Raw genomic sequence first — 19,684 nt, forward strand, 5'->3', positions numbered from 1 at the left:
CACTCCTTGCACACTGGCCTCCCTGCTGTTCCTCAAACACACTAGACATGCTTCTGCATTTGGGCCTTTGCACTGGCCGTTCCCTCTGCCTGGGACACTATTCCTAGATACATTTTCATGGCTCCCTCTCTCATCTTTGAGTTTTTGCTCAAATATAACCTTTTTATTTGAAATTGCACCTGAGCCCTAGCTAACAATCAATTTCCTTTACCCTATTTTACTTTTTTAATAGTACTTATATTCTTACAATGCATAGTGGTATCGATTATTGATTAGTTTATTCATCTATGGTTTTTATCCTCTCACTCCCCACTGGAATGAAACCACATGAAGAGAGAGGTCTTTGTCTGTTTTAATTACTGATATATTCCATATGAGTAGAGCAGACTGGCATATAGTAATACTCAATAAATCTATGTTGAATGAACGAATGAATGAAACGTGCCTGTTCCAGTTTGAATGTCTTGTGATCAGAATGGGAGCTGTACAAAATGACATGTTGGAGTTGAGTGACTAGTGGAATACCTTAAGCAAAATTTGATTTCATGATGTAATTCATCAAAGTAGAGAGGGTGTACACACAAACACACACATACACACCCGTGATTTTCATTCATGTTGTCAAGTTCTCTGTCCCTTTTATGTGACAATTTCTCTTTAAGGTAGATACTGAAGCATTAAAGGACTGCATCACTTATCAGTCAAGAACTTTGGTTAATTCTCTTTTGTTCGTTTAGCAACTGACCAAAAACACAGTACAAAAAATCAGTTATTTATGAAATTTCAAATGAAACAATTCAGATACGTAGTCTGTCTTAAGATCAGTGAACCATTGCTCTTTCTTTTTTTCCCTAAATTAGCATTTTTCACTGTGTCAAAGGACATAGTATATTTCCTATAACAGGGATTCTTTGTGGTTCATGGGGTGCCACAAAATCCATATGCCCACAGGACTGAAATGTGGAGTCTCCTTACACTTTGCGTGTTCCTTAGTTGAGTCCCAAGCTGCTAAGGGAGGAATTCTGTCATAAGAAGATATGGAAGCATATATATGCATAAAATAAGACTAGAGAGAAGCATTTCAGAATACTGTGGGGCTCCCTATAAGGGAAAGGTCTCTGGGGAATTGGTATCAGTTTCCTTCTTGTGAGGATTTCTACAGGCTCTGGAAAATATTTTGTGGTTATTGGGGAAAAGTTTCAATTCCCTTCACAGTCTGTTCCTCAGTTTTAAAAATTAGGATGCTCTGGAGGCACCTGACTGGCTCAGTTGGTTAAGCGTCTGATTTTGGTTCAAGTCATGACCTCACAGTTTGTGGGTTCAAGCCCCACGTCAGGCTCCACACTCCTCTTTCTCTGCCCCTTCTCCACTTGAGCTTTCTCTGTCTCTCAAAAATAAATAAATAAATAAATAAATAAATAAATAAATAAATAAATATTTTTAAAAATAATTTTTTTAAGTTTATTTAGTTATTTTGAGAGAGAGACACACAGAGACAGAGAACCAGTGGGGGAGGGGCGGGGGGATGGGGGGACAGAGGATCCCAAGCAGACTCCGTGTTGACATCAGAAAGCCCAATGTGGGGCTTGTATCACAAACTGTGAGATCATGACCTGAGTCGAAGTTGGCTGCTTAATCAACTGAGCCACCTAGGCTCCCCACATATTAAATAAATCTTTTAAAAAATTAGGATGCTTTTTCCAAACTTTAATATTCTTTCATCTTAAAGAAAGAAGTAGCACAAATATTCTTAATATATTTAAAAGGGTATTTTATTTTGTTCTTCTGGATACTCATTCTCTTTCAGTTATATTTTCTTCAACCACTTATATAGCTTTGAAGTTTGGTCTTTTACATATTTCCAAAAGGCCATATTTTTACAAGGGACGTAATTGTTCCTTTGGATGCTACAAGCCTTGATTGTTGTTGGAGGGTCATACAGCCTTGGTACCCTCAACGCTTTGTGACTAATTGTGAGTTACCCATTGGTGATCCCCGGTGATGACTGTCCCCATGAAGATGAAATTCCCAACCACTGCCGTACGTTATTGCATCTGGAGCTTAATGTGTTCCTGACTCCTCAGGCAATCAGTGTTTGCCCCAAAATACCTTTGTGGAAAGTAAGTGATCATTGACAGTTAGAGGTCATGCCCCAGAAATATTAGAAGTTCAGGGCTGCAGGCGTGTTTCAGAGTAGAATCTGGAGCTCCTCAATTATTGGTAACATCATTCAAAATGCCAACAGCAGGCCTTTCAAACTAATCAAAGTTTAAGACAAATAAGGTAGTGTCCTCTTTGACCACATTTCTTTTGGGGGATGCAGCATTTTGCAAGTTCAGAGAGCTTTCAGTCTGTATCCCAAAGGAACACTGTGAGGGTGATGTTGAAAATATTGCTGACCTTGTCATTTCTTAAGCAGAGAGGATCTCTCTGCACCCCACCCCCATCTCCCCACCACATTCTAATAACCAAAGCATTCAACAAAATTTAATGTGGACTGTACAGGGTTAATGATAGCAGGGGGAGAGGAAGTTAACTGTAATTATTAATAATGAAACTTTTAAGAAGACATACACATATTCTGAAGTGGGGGTGATTATTTGTACAAATCAGAACTAGTTGGGATTTTTGTGTTTTGTTGAAAGAAAAGCAAACTGTGAGGATCCATTATGTTGAGCTGGATTTAGAAACAATCAACTTGAAAAGAGAAGTTTATTTCTTGTATATGACCTGGAATTCTTCCCCTCTGAAAACAGGTGCAGAGATGGCTACATCTTACGTGAGATGCATAAACATACAATGTTTCTTGAGGGCATTTTTCTTCCCTCTCAGATACTTGTTTTTATGCAAGATTGTTATATTGTCATTTAAATGCTAACTTCAGTCCCATTCTTTGCTGCAAGGAAGCGCTTATTCATTAATTGGAAAGAAAAGGAAAGAACCCACAGCTGCCCAAGTAGTTAAACTAAACACTTTCTGTTTTCAACATCATCTGCCAAAAAAAAATGTCCGACATTATGAGAGGAAAAAAGATAAATACGTTTGGAGATTTCAGAAAAATCACTTCATTTTAACATTACATTATTTTTCATGAGAAAAAAAAAAGCCAAAAAAATGCTGGTCTTCCGTGTGTGAATCACAAGCATGTGTATTAAAATATAAAATGTTTGCTTATCTCAGTTCATGAGTTCTACCTTAGCAAAACTTAGCAGGTAGTTTCTCCTGGAAGATGTGTAAAATACCCTTGGGTTTTTAGAAAACTTTTCAATGAATTTGCCAGTACTTTTAATAGGACTCTGATGGTTCTCTTAAAGTTACAACTACGCTAATTTACTAGTTTTTACTTTTGAAAGAAAATAGTTTATGCATTAAAAAGATGTGCTTTCAAATTCTTAATCAATAGCGTTCTTCTTTTTGCTTTGTAACTTTAAGGAACAAAGGAAAAGCAATTTTGAAATTCTATTAAAACAAATTTTTTAGTATATATTAAAGCTAAAGCTACTTAGTATTGATTTAATTAACTAATTAATTAATACTGGTTGCATACAAGGTTCAACCTAAAAATAAAAATAAAAACCGTAAAAGTCCTCCATTTTTACTTAATTCATCAGCAGGTTGTTCAATGATAGTATATTCACCTCCTCAGAGGAAAACTGTGAATTTCGTCTTCTCCCCAGCTGTTTCAGTGGCAAGCAATTATTCCTTGCAATTCAACTTTATTTTCCTCCTCTTTGGTCTTCAGAACACGGAGTTGATCTGGCCACAATCTCTGTAGGATAATGCTAATAAAATGGTTCCTAGGATAGAAGTTGATTAGTTTTTTATTTACCTTCTTCCATGGCCCTTTAAAAGTTTCTTCCAGCGGCACTTGGGTGGCTCCGTTGGTTAAGCGACCAATTCTCAGTTTCGGCTCAGGTTATGATCTCACAGTTCATGAGTTCGAGCCCTGCATTGGGCTCTGTGCTGACAGTATGGAGCCTGCTTGGGATTCTTTCCCTCCTTCTCTCTCTGCCCCTCCCCTGATCTCTCTCTCTCTCTCTCTCTCCCTCTCAATAAATAAATAAATAAACTTAAAGAAAAACTTCTTCCATTTTCTTCAAATGATGTATTCCAATGTTGTCATATTTCCAAATTCTTCTCATCCTCCAATTTTAGCTCAAAAGCCACTTTTTCTCAGCAGCTTCTCTTGGCCACCTGTTCCTTCCCCCATGCCAGAGTGACTTCTCTCTCTTTCACTGTTATAACATAAACTTTAGAAATGCTTGTTGCATACCTCAAACTTTCTTTTATAACTCTGGCTCTGTTTCATTATGTGTATGTTCTTAGTATATCACACACTTTGGGGAGGCAGAGCGCATGTCTCCTACTGTTTTGTATTCTCCATTCCATTGTATAAAGTTCATTGTACAAAGGAAGTCTTCTATATATGGATGAACAACGTATTTACCGCACTCATGATATGTTTTTATTTTACGTATATGAATACATTGGGGATAATATCAAGTTAGATATCAATGTTTTCAATTAAAAATGTAGTATTTCATGTAGTGTTAATATTCTGTATTTCTCAGGTGAAAAAAAGGACATAAACGTTACAGTGACAAAGGGAAAGTACGTTCAGGATACAAAAAGAAAAAAAGGAAACTCCTCAATGTTGTAAATATCCATCATGTTTTGTTTGTTTGAAATTTCCTACTCCATAGTAACAGGAAAAGGCCTAGAACCCAGAGTCCTTTAAAGATAGAATCACTTGCCAGGAAATGTAAGAATGTATCCTCAACTTTTTAAGAATAGCTTTTAATGAATAACGAATGTCCTTGAAAGAATTCACTGCAGTTTGTTTTAAGTAAAACTAAAATATAAATTAAAATGAATGTGTTGTATTCCCCCTGTTCTTCTGCCCTTTTTTTTTTTTTTTTGTCTTTATATTAGGAGAAAGGGAGATGTGGAATGTCGGGAATTGTTTATAAAATTAGCACACACTGCTCCCATGAACGTGGAAAATATCTGACCCACAGTTGCCCCAGTTTGTTAAGCATTGTGGATACTCTATGGATGGCTGTTCTTCCACAGCCTCCTGGCTGCTGGAGACAAAACCCTGGGTAAGCAAAGTTGGATGGTTTTCAAAACTGTCATCCTTAGTAGATTTACAGACACAAAGAGCTGTCACTAAATTTAGTCAGTGACCCTGAACTTGGAATAACTGGAACTGGTACTCTCAGCCAGGGCTGTCCTAAAGTCTAAGGAGCAATTAGGGGCCAATAACAAGATTGGATTCTGACATGCGGGGTGAGAGGTGAGTAGAAAAGAATTGAAATGCTGATTGGGTGATATTAGATAATTTGTATCTAACTAAGGAATGATTTCTTCTTTGCTGAGCAGTCATAGACTTACTGCACAGGGCTAGCTGCCAGCAACATTTTTATAATCAGCGCTACTCAAACTTGGGTGTGCACAAACATTACCTGAGAATCAGGTGTGCAAATAGTGATTCAACACTATGCTGTGCTCACCACAAGTGTGCTATCATCTGCCACCACACAATACCGCTAACTGTATTCCCTCGGTTCTACCTTTTGTTCCTGTGACTTAGTCATTCCTTAATGGGAAGCTCTTGTAATGTGTGTCAACTATCCTCAGAATAAAATTAAAATGTAAAGAGATGATAGAATGGAATAAAATATATACGTTTAAGAAAAAAAGACAAATCTCGTGTTGGTGAACTTTCTCAGCGTTTGTTTGAGAGTCTTCCTTTAAATTTTTATTTCTCAAATACAACTTTGCAAGGTTAAAAAAATTATCCAAGGATCTCATTAAAATGCAGATTCTGGACTGGGACCTGAGATTCCACATTTCTAACTGCCTCCCAGGTGATGCTGATGCTACTGGTCCTGAAACCACACACTGATCAGAGTAACAAGGGTCTATAGTTGCACTATCTAACACAGTATTTGATGATTGCATGTGGATATTGAATGCTGAATTGAAATGTGCTGTAAGTTGAAGATACACATCAGATATTTTTATTGAAATACAATTCAAATACAAAATCACCTCCATTTAACGTGCACAATTCAGTGGTTTTTGGTATGTTCACATGGTTGTGGAACCATCACTACTGCCTAATTCCAGCACATTTCATGACCCTAGAAGGAAACTCTATACATTTTGCCTATCACCCTCTCTCATTCCCACTTCTTCCCAGCTCCTGGCAACTTACTTTCTAGGTTTTCTTTCTTTTTAAAAGAAATTTTAACGTTTATTTATTTTTTGAGAGACAGAGACAGCACAAGTGTGGGAGGGGCAGAGAGAAACAAGGAGACACAGAATCTGAAGCAGGCTCCAGGCTCTGAGCTGTCAGCACAGAGCCTGATGCAGGGCTCGAACTCATGAGCTGTGAGATCATGGCCTGAGCCGAAGTCGGGACTTAACTGACTCAGCTACCCAGGAGTCCCTCTAGGTTTTCTTTCTAAAGAAAGAATGTAGGGGCACCTGGGTGTCTCAGTCTGTTGAGCATCTGACTCTTGATCTCAGCTCAGGTCATGATCCCATGGTTGTGGAATCAAGCCCCATGTTGAGCTCCGTGCTGAACACGGAGCCTGTTTAAGATTCTCTCTTTCTCCCTCTGCCCCTCTTCCCTACTGTCATGGTCTCTCTCTCTCTCTCTCTCTCTCTAACAAACAAACAAACAAACAAACTGCAGTAAAATCTTGGATTGTGAGCAACTTGTTCTGCGAGTGTTCCACAAGGCGAGCAAACATTTCTAATAAACTTTAACTTGGTAAACAAGCGATGTCTTGTAATATGATTAGTATGTGACACCAAACATCACATGATCACAACTGAGCCAATCGTTCTCTCTCTCTCTCTCTCTCTCACTTGCTGCGGGATTGTGGGTGATCTTCTCCCATGCTCAGTTGCTTGGTTTCAGGCCACAGTGTTTGTTAGAAATCAGTGATTTTTCAGAACATTGGGAGGTGCCCACAAGTGGCACTAGTGTATTTTTTGTCACCTCAAAGCACCTATGGACAGTCCTTTGCTTTTCCACACAAGAGTAAGCTTCCATATCCAGTTTTCATTATTTCTTATGGGGAAATTCGCTTTGATAAACAAGTGTTTTGGATTATAAGCATGTTTCCAGAACAAATTATGCTCACAAATCAAGGTTTTACTGTATTTACTTTCTTTATGTGTTTGCCTATTCTGTATATTTCATATACATGGAATCATACTATATGTGATACCTGGCTTCTTTCCCTTAGCATACTGTTTTCAGGGTTCATCCTGTGTTGTAGCAGGAATCAGTGCTTCATTATTTTTTATGGCCAAATAATATTCCATTGTAAGAATCTACCACATTTCATGTATCCATTCATTTACTGATGGACATTTGAATTATTTTGAATTGTTTCCACTTTTTGGCAGTTATGAATAATGCTGCCATTAACATTATTATACAAGTATTTGCATGAATGTGTGTTTTCAGTTTTCTTGAGTATATACCTAGGAATGCAACTGTTGGGTCATATGGTAACCCTATGTTTCAACTTTTGAGGATTTGTCAAACTGTTTTCCTGAAGTGGCTGAACCATTTTATATTCCCTCAGGCAGTTCTTGAAGGTTCCAATTTATATACATCCTTGCTAACTCTTGAACCAGTATTAATACATTATTATTAACTAAAGTCCATACTTCATTCACATTTCCTTGGTTTTTGCCCCATGTATTTTTTGTGTGACAATTTCTTAAACTTGCTTGTTTTTGAGGAGTACTGGTCAGCTATATTTTAAGATGCCCCTCTATTGGGATTTGTCTAATAATTTTCTGGTGATAAGGATGGAGTTATGGGTTTTGGGGAGGAAGATCATAGAGATCATCACATCATATTGAGGGTACATACAATGAGCATATTTATCACTCTTGCTGTTGACCTTGATCATTTGGTTAAAGCAGTGCTTTTCAGGTTTTTCCACAGTAAAGTTATTCCTTTTTTAAAAAATTATATTGCTAAGGACTCATGAATATTTATTTTTATACTTTGGTTATAATCTAGCACTATCTTATTTTGTGTTAAATTAATTCAGGTTTAATTAACCATTGAGGATTCTTTCAGGTTGGCATTCTCCCCTCAATGTGAGGTTTGTTGTTTTGAGCCCTTATTTACTTTCTAGCACTACAGGATGTCTAGGCTCATCTTGTATGTATCCTTCCTTTGTGTAGAATCAGACGCTTCTGCTAGAAGCCTTAGCTCCTTTTATTGAATAATAGTATTCAAAAACAAGGTTGGGCAAGATGTTTCTTATTTGAGATCTTTCTTGGTTCTTAATTTAGGCATTTATTGCTATGAATTTCCTTCTTAGAACTGATTTTGTTGCATACTGTAAGTTTGGTAATTTATATTTCCATTTTCATCTGTCTCTAGACATTTTCTTATTTCTCTTTAGATTTCTCCTTTGACCAATTGGTTGTTCAGTAGCATGTTATTTAATCTCCATGTTTGTTAATTTTCCAGTTTTCTTCTTGTAATTGATTCCTAGTTTCATACCGGGTGGTTGGAAGAGATAATTGATATGATTTCAGTCTTCTTAAATTTGTTGAGGCTTGTTTTGTGACCCAGTATATGATCTATCCTTGAGAATGTTCCATGTGAGCTTGAGACAAATGTGGGTTCTGTTGCTTTTGGTGGAAATGTTTAGTAAATGCAGTTAAGTCTATCTGGTCTAACATGAAGTTTGAGTTCAGTGATTCCTTACTGATTTTATTTGGATGGTCTATCCATTGATGAAAGGAGTGTACTGAAGTCCCTTACTATTATTGTATCGCGGTCTATTTCTTCCCTAAGGTCTTTTAATATTGCATGTTATATATTTAGGTGGTACTATGTTGGGTGCACAAATATTTACAAAATTATATCCTCTTGCTTGATCCCTTTAGGATTATGGATTTTATTACAAGTGTAATGGGAGGCTGATAGCAGATTATATTTTCCAAAGCTGGTAGCAAACTTATCACCTGTGCTCTTTTAGCATGTGACCTTGCCAGTCCCCTATGAAGAGGGGGAATTAAATTTCCCATCCTTGATTCTGGGCTGCCTTTGACTACTTCAATGAATAGAGTATGGAGGAAGTAATGCTGTATGATTTCAGTGGCTGAGTAATAAAAAAGCAGTATATATTCTGCCTTGCTTGTGGGAGTACTTATACAATCATGCCCAAGTCTACCATACTATATAAGGAAGCCAAGCTACATGCAGAGACCATGAGCAGGTGTTTTGGTCAGCAGTCTAGTCTTCAGGTCATACCAGCTCAAATGAGTGAATGAACCTTCCTATCATTCAACCACCAGACATTGAATCATCCCAGCCTTTGAGTTTTTCCAGTTGAAGCTCAAGACAATGTGAAACAAACCATTCCCTGTGTACCCTGTCTGAATTTCTGACTCACAGAATCTTTGAACATAATAAAATGGTTGTTTCAAGCACTAGGTTTAAGGGTAATTTGTTATGTAGCAATAGTAACTGGAACAGAGGCATTGGAGGCTTTTGACTTAGACAGAGATATGATTGTACTTCTATTTGAAGGCTTTCAACTCAGAAAGTGATATGGTGGTACTTATATTTTAAGAGGACCACTGTGACTATTCAGTAGAGATTGGGCTATATAGCAAAGCAAAATGGAAATGGGGAGACAAGTTAGGAGCCTGTTGTAGTTGCCCAGAAGAGAGATGATGGTAGCTTGGGTTAGGTAGTATTAGTACAAGAGAGAAGATATGGTGGGGTTATGGATATAACCTGACGATGAGCCCACAGGCCTTGCAAATGGATCAGGCAAGAGGCACAAGAGAAAGAAACAAGTCACAGATAACTCTAGGGGATCTGGAATGAGCAACCAATAATGGTTGATAACAGGCATTTAAGTGAGTTTAGAAATGTTGAGAGACACTTAGATGTGCCTGCAGTTTAGGGTAAAAGTGGAACTGGAAAAATAAAACTGAGACATCCAAACATTAATGATACTTAAAGCCATATCTTTGAATGACATAATTTAAGGAATAATTATAGTTAGATAAAAAAAAAGATGTCTTTAGACTGAGCCCTCAGATGCTCCCAACATGAAGAAGAGGAACAGACATCAAAGGAGATAACAGAGTAGGAGGAAAACCAGGAGATTGCAGTGTCCCAGAAGCCATGTGAAGAAAATGATTTACAGAGCCCCTGAGTCATGGAGTGATTCAGCTGCTGCTCATAGATTTGGTAAGTTAGACATGAGAATTGGCCATTGTATTTGACAACCTGGAAGTCATGGGTGATGTTGACGATAGTGATTTACTGGGTTGGCACAGATCAGTGCCTGAACAAGAGCAAGGAAGTAGAGATGAAAAAGAGTAACTTTTTGAGGGCAAAAAGAAAATGGTGGTGTAGTCGAAGAGAGACAGGGTGTTAAAGAAGCTTTCATTGATGTTGAAAGATGGTACAGCATGTTGCAGAATGTTTGTACGTTGCTAAGAAAGTGGAAATGGGGAAATTCATGGTGCAGGAAAGGGACAAATACCTGGAAGAGCAAAATCCTTAGGTGGGCAAGCGGTGGTGATTAGGTTAGGTATCCCTGGAGCCATGAGAAGAAAAACATCTTCCAGTAGGGGAGGCAGAGCCCATAGGCTCTGAGCAGAAAGACTGTGAATTGGATATTGTAGAATATGGAAGTTCTCTTTGATTGTTTTTTGTTTGTTTGTTTGTTTAATTTTCTCAGAGAAATAAGAAATCACCTGCTGCTAGGATGGAGGGGCTGGGTGCTGGGCATGAGAGAACTGAAGGGTGTGAAATAGTTATCTCAAAAAAGAAGAACAAATTTACTAGAGAATTAGAGAATTTCTGGGCATCACTTAAGTAGTACTTGAGGTCAGTGGTCATGAATATCAGATGAGGACACTATAAGGTGAGCAGGCTGTGGAGGTTTTCTCTATGTTCAAGATTTCTGAGGGTGGGTTCAGGGAATTTGAGCAGGTTTTTTCTTTTTAAGTGATTTCAACAGAGGAAGACAGAGATTAGAGTTGAGATAGGGTGGGTTGTATTATTGCTCCCGATTTTCACTTTATCCAATAAATAGAATTATACATCTACATTCCTTAATATGTGACTTACAGTGCATGCCACTAACCACTGTTTCATTGACCTTGGGTCTGACCATGTGACTTGCTTTAGCCAGTAGAATGAGAGCAGATGTCACAGGAGCAGAGACTTGAAACATGGTTTGCGTGATTTGGCTGGTCTGTTAAGTTTTTGCCAGCACCGAGAGGAAAGCCTGCTCTAGGCAACTTCCTGTCTCAGAATGAGGACATGTGGAGTGAAACTGAACCAAGCTTGTGTCTTAATGCAGAACTGCTCCAGCTGCCCTGCAGATGCATGATTCAGAAATCTGCATCTATGCACTCCTCTTATCAGCCATAGGGATTTTGCATCATTTGTAGGATTATTTCAGCAGTATTCTGATTAATACATGAGAATATGATCATGCATATGCTAGGATGAAGGTGTCATCATAATGATGAGTGGAGTCTAAGCCAGAAGAGGAGGAAAGGGAAGCTATGGAGGAGATAAAACAGTGATAAGGGGGAAGAGTAAACGGATCAGAAGTCACATTATAGAGGGAGTCAGGCTTTTAAAAAGAAAGGTAGAAAGATAGGGGGTAGTAGCAAGAGAATGGGATGTTTAAACTTGACATTTGGAGGAGGTGAAGTTAGCGGTAATGTCAAGGAAATGTCAAGGTCCAGAGATGGCCATGGTAATGTGTGGCTGAGGTAGGGAGAGGAAAGGGATGGCTTATGGCAGATAAGGATTTCTGGAAGGTCAGGGTGATTGGGTAAATAAGCTATGTGGCCACTGAAATGACCAAGAATGTTGATTGGGATCCTGTTGGAATTCTGGAAGTAAAGAGATTGGTAAAAAATCCTTAATGAATGAGGAAATTTCTGATGGACCTGTAAATGGCAGCAACAAGGAGAGATAGCAGCTGGTGTAGCCTAATGGCAATAGATTCTAAGAAGATGGAGTTGCTTAGAGAGAAGAAAAGACCAATTATCTGGAAGCAGTGATAAGGAGTAAGTTTCTTCCAAATTTAGTAGTAAATGGAGTGAGAATCAAACAATTACAGCTAGTACTTGGGGTGGCTTCAGGGAGTCATATCCTTGGGGAAGACTGGTTCCAATTAGAGCCAAAGTAGTGAAGGGCTCATTTCAGAAAGAAGATAAGGATATTGGGGGTTCTGCTGAACATGCACCATATGAAGTTAAAGATGATGGAGAGGATGGGTTTGAGGAGTCAAGAAGGGGTTATGTTGGGTTAGATAAGAGGATAAACAAGGTTAGTTAAGCATGAGAGCTGCGGACATGTAGGATGACCTATATACGTTTGGTGACTAGAGGAAAAGAGGAAAGCAAGGCATGATGGGATTATTTCTGATGTCTTTCAGGGCTGTTCTCTGAAGCAGTTTTTAGTGGGGAATGAAGAGTGACTTGCCAGGCATGAAGGAGAACCTCTGGGGTCTCCTTAAATCCTTTCATATGTGTTATTGAAGCAGGGTGGAGGTGGACCTACCAGGACCTCTTGGCTTTCTTGCAACACATCTGAAATTATTCAAAATATGTCTGCACCAATCCTCACTTGAGTTCTGCCTCTCTCTTCTCTCTTCACTTATCTCTTCTGCCTCCTATTTCCACCTTGACTCTCACTTCTGCTACCTTTGAGAATTTACTTTTTTTTTTTTACCCTGGTCAAAGAAATCTCCTCAGGACAGGATCTGAAGATCAGATATTATTAGTTGTTGTTGTTATTCTAGTATTCATTATGACAAATTATCAATCACTTATTAACATTTAGTGACTGTTTACTATACGTCAGACATTGTGCTTATTGCTCTACTTAAACCAAACCCATCTCATTTACTTCACAACTCTGTGAGATGGAAACGAGTATTGCTCTCATTTTGCAACAGAGGAAATTGAAGCTTTGAAGACTTAAATCACTCATCCAGGGTCACTCACGGGGCATGGGGCTGAATGATTATTCACATCTGGGATTTTGGGCTCTGAATCCTGAGTGATTCATTTGTCCAGCCTGTGACTGATTGCTCAGTGGAAGCCTGTGGGTAATTCTGAACAAGTTTGGGCATTAGTAGCAGTGGAAGGCTAACCCCTCCTGTCTACTGTCCTAGCATGCCATTGATCTTTTTCACACTAGATTTGTCTTTATGTGGCTCAACTTGTGGTGCCTTCACCTGCATAGGCACTTTTGTTTTTTGGACCAAATGGTCTACTTCCTCTTGGTCACAGCATTTGGAAAAATGCTTTGCACACAACAGATGCTTAAAACAATATATTGGTTGCATGAGTTAAGAATTACCCATGCATCTAGTTAAGTTCTCAAATTAGGCATATATTAAAACTAATTGGGAAGTTTTCAAAAAATGTCCCAATGCTCAAGTCATACCTGGATTAACGTCACTGGGGCTAGGGCCAGACGTCAGTATTTTCAAAACTCACCAGAAGATTTCATTAGGCCACCAAAGTTGTGATTACTGCTCTGAGAGAGGCAGGTCCTAATATTTGTTAGTTCTGCTTAAGATCTAATTATATTTCTGTGATACGGGATTTGGGATGCAGGAAGTAGCGAGTGCTCTAGAAGCATTGTTGTCAGAAGACCTGGAATGTCAATGATGGCCCTTTCCCCTCTCCACACTATTTCCTAGAGCAAAGCTGTCATGTAAATGGCTATTTATTCCATTTGATTTTTCTGCTCTCTTCTCACTTGTGCTTTCTGCTTTCCTCCAGTTTCTGCATCTAGCTTTCACTTGATTTGCATCCAGTTCTGCCTCTGCTGAAATGAGCTTATCTGGCTGCTTAGTAGACACAGCAATCACTCCCAAGAATTGCATTTGAAAGCAGAATGAAATCTTCATAATTTGCACTATCCCAAGATGCATTCATCCTAATGGAGGTGACTGGGTCATTTAGGCTGAATTTGAGAAGCATTCTTGGCTTTGTGTTCTGAGTCCTTCTAAGCCACCTGGCAGTTAGTGACTCTCTTCAGGCAGTGCTAGCTGATATAATCTGATGTGAAGCCTTGAACAAAAAGGAACCGAAGCCAACCTTTGCTGTTAGTATTCTCAGGTGTTTGTCCAAGGGAAGCTGGAAAGGAGAATCTGTATTTATAACTTGTAAAAAGGGATCTTAAGCATGGGTAGTAGAAAAATACTCAACCAAATATCAGGAAATTTGTTTCTTTTTTACCTTGAGTTTTACTTAACTCTTTATGGGCCATTGAATTTTTGGGCTGTTTGTTAAACAGCAATAAATTGATAATGGCCTCTACAATTTCTTTTTTTAAAAATATTTATTAATTTTTAATAAATAAAAGAGAGAGAGCACACATAAGTGGGAGAGGGACGGAGAGAAAAGGGGACAGAGGATCCAAAGTGGATCCAATATTTTTTAAAGGAGAGAAAGGGGGACAGAGGATCCAAAGTGGATCCAATATTTTTAAAAAATATTTATTAATTCTTAATAAATAAAAGAGAGAGAGCACACATAAGTGGGAGAGGGACGGAGAGAAAGGGGGACAGAGGATCCAAAGTGGACTCTGCACTGACAGCAGAGAGCCTGATGTGGGGCTTGAACTCGTGACCCACAAGATCATGCCCTGAGTTCATGTCCAACGCTTAATTGACTTAGCCACCCAGGTTCCCTTCTCCAATTTCATTTTTTTAAATGTGTATTTATTTTTGAGAGAGAGAGAAACAGAGTGTGAGCAGGGGATGGGCAGAGAGAGAGGGAGACACAGAATCCAAAGCAGGCTCCAACACTGAGTCTGAGGTGGGGCTCGAACTCACAAACTGTGAGATCATGATCTGAGCTGAAGTTGGTCACTTAACCCAGACTCAGCCACCCAGGTGCACCTCTACAATTTCATTAAAAAATTTTTTTTTAATGTTTCTTTATTTTTGAGAGAGAGAGAGAGACAGAAACAGAGCACAAGCTGGGGAGGGGCTCAGGGAGGGGGAGACAGAATCTGAAGCAGGCTGCAGGCTCTGAGCTCTCAGCACAGAGCCCGATGTGGGGCTGGAACCCACAAACTGCAAGATCATGACCTGAGGTGAAGTCATACGCTTACCCAACTGAGCCACCCAGGTGCCCCTACAATTTCCTTTTTAAAGGAAGGATTGGTGGGTTGATTTTCTGGGCACTGTAGTTTTAACTGATGCTGTGCGCAATAATCGCCTGTGGATGTCAATCTAGCAGCTCTGTGTCCATTCCAGATCCACTGAATCAGGGTAGCCAGGCTGTAACTTCTGTGTTCTTATACATTTTACTAGTGGCTCTGATGTTCAGCTACGGTGAAAGAACTCCTTGAAAGTTTTTTGCTGACAGTTAATGCATCGGATTCTCCCATAGAAACCCTTTTAGGGTTGCAATTCACCATAAGAATTAAATGCCAAGATAAAGTCAGACTCATATTTGGCCATTCTAAGAACGAAAGCACTCAGACTCTATAGGGAAATTCTGAAAAAGCAAAATACAATCATCCCTGGGCCATGAGCTTGTCTACCAGTCTCTTCTTTCCTCTTGAATATCTCTGTATTGGCCAGAAATTATTTTCTTGTAAGAAATAGGCACTCTGAATCGTAAGGGAATTTATTACATAGACTGAAGGAAGTGTCTCAGAATGCATGACAGAAAACACAGCCAAGCTTTACCAGTCATGGACTCAGAAACAAATGGTATCAGGAAACAAGGCTGTTTTGGTTGCTTGTGTATACTTTCTCTTTCTCCTTGCTTGTCTCACCACAAGAATTCTCTGATTTTCCTATGAATATCCTTTATTCCCCTTTCTTCCTTTACATACACTGTACTGAATAGCTCCCTGAAAAGGGGGAGTCCTGGAATTTACCTGAGCAGTTGCACACAACTTAGTGTCTTTGTGTCCTAATTACAAACTGCCAGTAGGAGGACTCAGGTCCGGTTTGAATCAGAGGTCCAAACTGGGTCAAACCACTCATGACAAGGAGGGAGGAGATGCTATGTTCTCTGGGACTGCCCTTTCTGGGGATGAGTATAGGATCACAAAAAAAGAAAAGTGTAAGGTTAGAGGAAAATGATTCCTGAATATAATAAGTGCCTTTACTAGGACAGTCTATCATATTTACATTGGCTCATCAGTCAGGTCAACCCATATAAAAACACATCAACTAAATGTCTGAAATAGTTAAATTTGTTTATGCAAAATCGCTGTTAAATACTATTGTATACATATGCTTTATAGTTTTCATTATAATTCAGGTTTTTGTAAAAGAGGGAAATACTATTTATGTCAAATGTGTAGGCAGTGCTTTTCAGTTGTCAGAATACAAACTTAACACTTTGCTTTACTCATTTTTGACACAGACTTGAATTCCTACAGAGGACATAGGAATCATTTTTAAAATGACCAAAAAATACACACAAACTTTCAAAAATAATTTTACCAGCAATCTGGTTAATCTGGTTCATTGTTTTATTCCCATGGGCAAGGCATATGTGCTCAAATTAAACAGAGGATTTGGCTGATAAATTTGGAAGGCAGAGAAATGATTGCTGTTTTCTACATTTACTTGGAATGCCTTTTTTAAAGGAATCCAGGTACACGGCACCACATAGTCATTTCATTTAAGGTCAAGAAATCTTGGGGCCCTGGGTGATTCAGTCCGTTAAGGGTCCAACTCTTGATTTCAGTTCAGGTCATGATCTCATGGTTTGTGAGGTCAAGCCCCTCATCGGGCCCTGGGCTGACAGCATGGAGCCAGCTTGTGATTGTCTCTCTCAAAATAATATAAATAAATAAACAAAAACAATTTTTTTAAATGATACAAAAATCTTGCATTCAAGATTAGGTTAAAAAAAAAAAAGGTGCACCTGAGTGGCTCTTGTCCAACTCTTGATTTCAGATCAGGTCGTGATTTCAGGGCTATGAGATCAAGCCCTATGTCAGACTCCACACTGAGCGTGGACCCTACTTAAGATTCTTTCTCTGCATCTCTTTCTTCCCCTCCCTTACTGGCTCTCTCTCTCAAAAAAAAAATTAAGTAAAATGGAATGTGTTTTTCTTTTATAGTTTGGTAAATGTTTTAGGAAACCACATTGAACTTATACACATGACCTCTGATATAGTGGAGTTTTATAGTTTAATGAGGGATGACGTTAATCAATGAATGACACAGATAATTGTTAGTTAACTTGTTAAGGACAGTGATGGAAAATTACAAGAGACTCTGAGAGCATGAAACTAGGGCACTCATTATGGTGCCAGGGGAGTGAGGAGGGTGAGGAAGAGATGTTTGAAAGGAGATCTAATGGATCTCTAAGAACTGAACTGGGCAAAGATTATCGGAGTTAGAGGGATCTACAGGTAAACAGGCCTTGTGATGTGCAGAAGTGCACCTTTGGAGAAAGTGATGGAATGCTGGTGAGGTTAGAACCCTGAGTATACAGGGGAGCTATGTAGGGATGACGAGAGAGGCAAGCTCCTCATCCACATGGCCCAGAGCCTTACACCTCATATTCAGGATTTCTACCTTTATCCTGAGAGCAGTAGGAAACCAAGTGGAGTGGACTTAAGCAAATGAGTGGCAAGAGTAGGTTTTCTTTTTAAAAGGATTCTTCTGATTACTGTTTTGAGAATAGCCTAAGGAGCAATGGACAAGAAATACATGGACAGGACAGTTAGAAGGCTAAGGCCAAGAGATCAGAGTGACCTGAAATGGCGGTAGGAATAAGAGAGAGAAAGTTGGAAAGATGTGGGAAATATTTCCAAGGTGGTATTGGCAGGTCTTGTTGATGGCTTGGATGAGGAGGCAGGGTAGATTGATTGCAGACATGACCCTGATTCTTCACCCTTCTTGCATCCACCCCCTGTGCCATGTAACTTTGTGGTGTCCTCTGCCTGTCTCTGGACTGACCATGTACCTGGCTTTGGTCAGTAGAATGAAGTAGAAGCACCAGTGCAGTGGTTCCAAGTCTGACTCAAGAGGCCCTGTTCTTCCTATGTCTCTGTCATCTCCATGAGACAAGACCTGAGGTAGCTTCCTAGAATGCGACGGATACAGGCAGCCCAGTTGAGTATGATCTAGGCCAATGGACAGCCAGTGGGTACAGCAAAGTGAGCAAGCCCAGCCAACAGACAGCCCTCTGAGAAGATACCCAGCTGACCCCTGACATGTGAGCAATAAACACTGATGTATTATGCCACCAAGGTTTTGTGATTTTTTTGTTTACATGACATTATTGTGGTAATAGATAACTGAAATAGGAGCAAGGGAGAAAAATATGTGGAGCACAGTCATCCATACACATTACTATGATAGCAGAGTTTAATATATTATCACAATGCAGCATTTGAGACAATAGGAAATAGGATAAATACATTTTTATGTGAGGAAATTTCTAACCTGAAATCTTCCTAACACATGGTAAATAATTAGTCAATATTTTTCAAAAGTTAGATCGATAAAAGTGTCGGTTCTTAGTGGTGAATGATACTAAAAAAAGAACATTCCAAAAGCATAGTTTTGATTTTTTGCTTACTTTTCATAGTCTGTCATATGCTTGTTGTCAAAACTTTTTTTATGTGTTCAATCAACCATGAGTCTAAAAAGGAAGGTAGAAAATCATATAGCATGGCAGTGCAGAAGAAAAAAAAGTAAATTAAGCTGGCCAACTCCTATGGTTACAGTGTTTCCTGTTTCCTTGCATTTTTTTGTTGGTTTCGACTCTATTTTTGCACTGGCTCACCAGAGGGTCATGGAGAGAAAGACACAATTTATGGCAGGCACAAAGAAGTTCCCAGCAGCCACACTGTTAGTTCAAAGTTGCATCTCTTCAAAGAGGATGAAAGAAGAAATTGAACAAAAAGTCCATTCCTGGGGTTTGACTGTGGAAGGGAAGCAGTTATGCACCAGGCTGCTTAAATGTAGCCCCGACCTCTGTTTATTGACAGACATAGAATTCCCACACTTAATTGTGGCTACTAAGGTGAGAACTTACAGTAAGCTTTCCTTTCATATGAGAGAGGAAATTCAGATATTTGGAGGAATAAAATTGTCTCCTTTTCTTATCTATTTGAATTGTGATTGCTTGGTATTATTTTTGGATGCTCACAAGTGGTTTTGAAGTGCTAGTGTGTATAAGAATCATTAGGTAAGTTGTAGAACCATAGATCCCTGGAGATTCTGATTCAGCAGGTCTGGGCTTGGGCCTAAGAACCTGCATTACCAGCAGGCATTCAAGTGATGCCGATGCTACTGGTCTGTGTACCACATTTGAGTGGCAAGACCTTAGAGACTGGAGTACCTGTATTCACAGTTCCAAAGACAGAATCATAAAAGTATACTTGTAGGCAAATTATTTTCATCTTCTATTATTTTTTGTCATGTCTTAAAGTGGTCTTAAATAACTGGTCCTACTTTCTAATGAGTGCCCAAAAAAGCATGAGGGCAGGTCAACAATGGAAAAAGATTGGGAAAAAGGCACAGTTCTTCCTAATAATTTATTTGCAAATAACACAAATTGGTAATAAGCTGCTATTGCTTTTTCCTCCTTCCCTGAATCCTATGCCTTCCAGGATTCCACAAAGTCAATCAAGCTGAGAAATAAAAAAAAA

General features: G+C 39.0%; 1 long non-coding RNA gene across 2 annotated transcripts in view; it reads left to right on the top strand.

The window, feature by feature from the left end:
- The window catches only part of LOC147582626 (uncharacterized), a 154,812-nt gene that overhangs the window by 95,937 nt on the left and 39,191 nt on the right, over nucleotides 1–19,684 (top strand). The gene's annotated exons all lie outside the window — the stretch shown is intronic.

The sequence above is a fragment of the Puma concolor genome, chromosome A3, assembly GCF_028749965.1.
Source record: "Puma concolor isolate L17-30 chromosome A3, mPumCon1.1.hap2, whole genome shotgun sequence".
Lineage (NCBI taxonomy): Eukaryota > Metazoa > Chordata > Mammalia > Carnivora > Felidae > Puma > Puma concolor.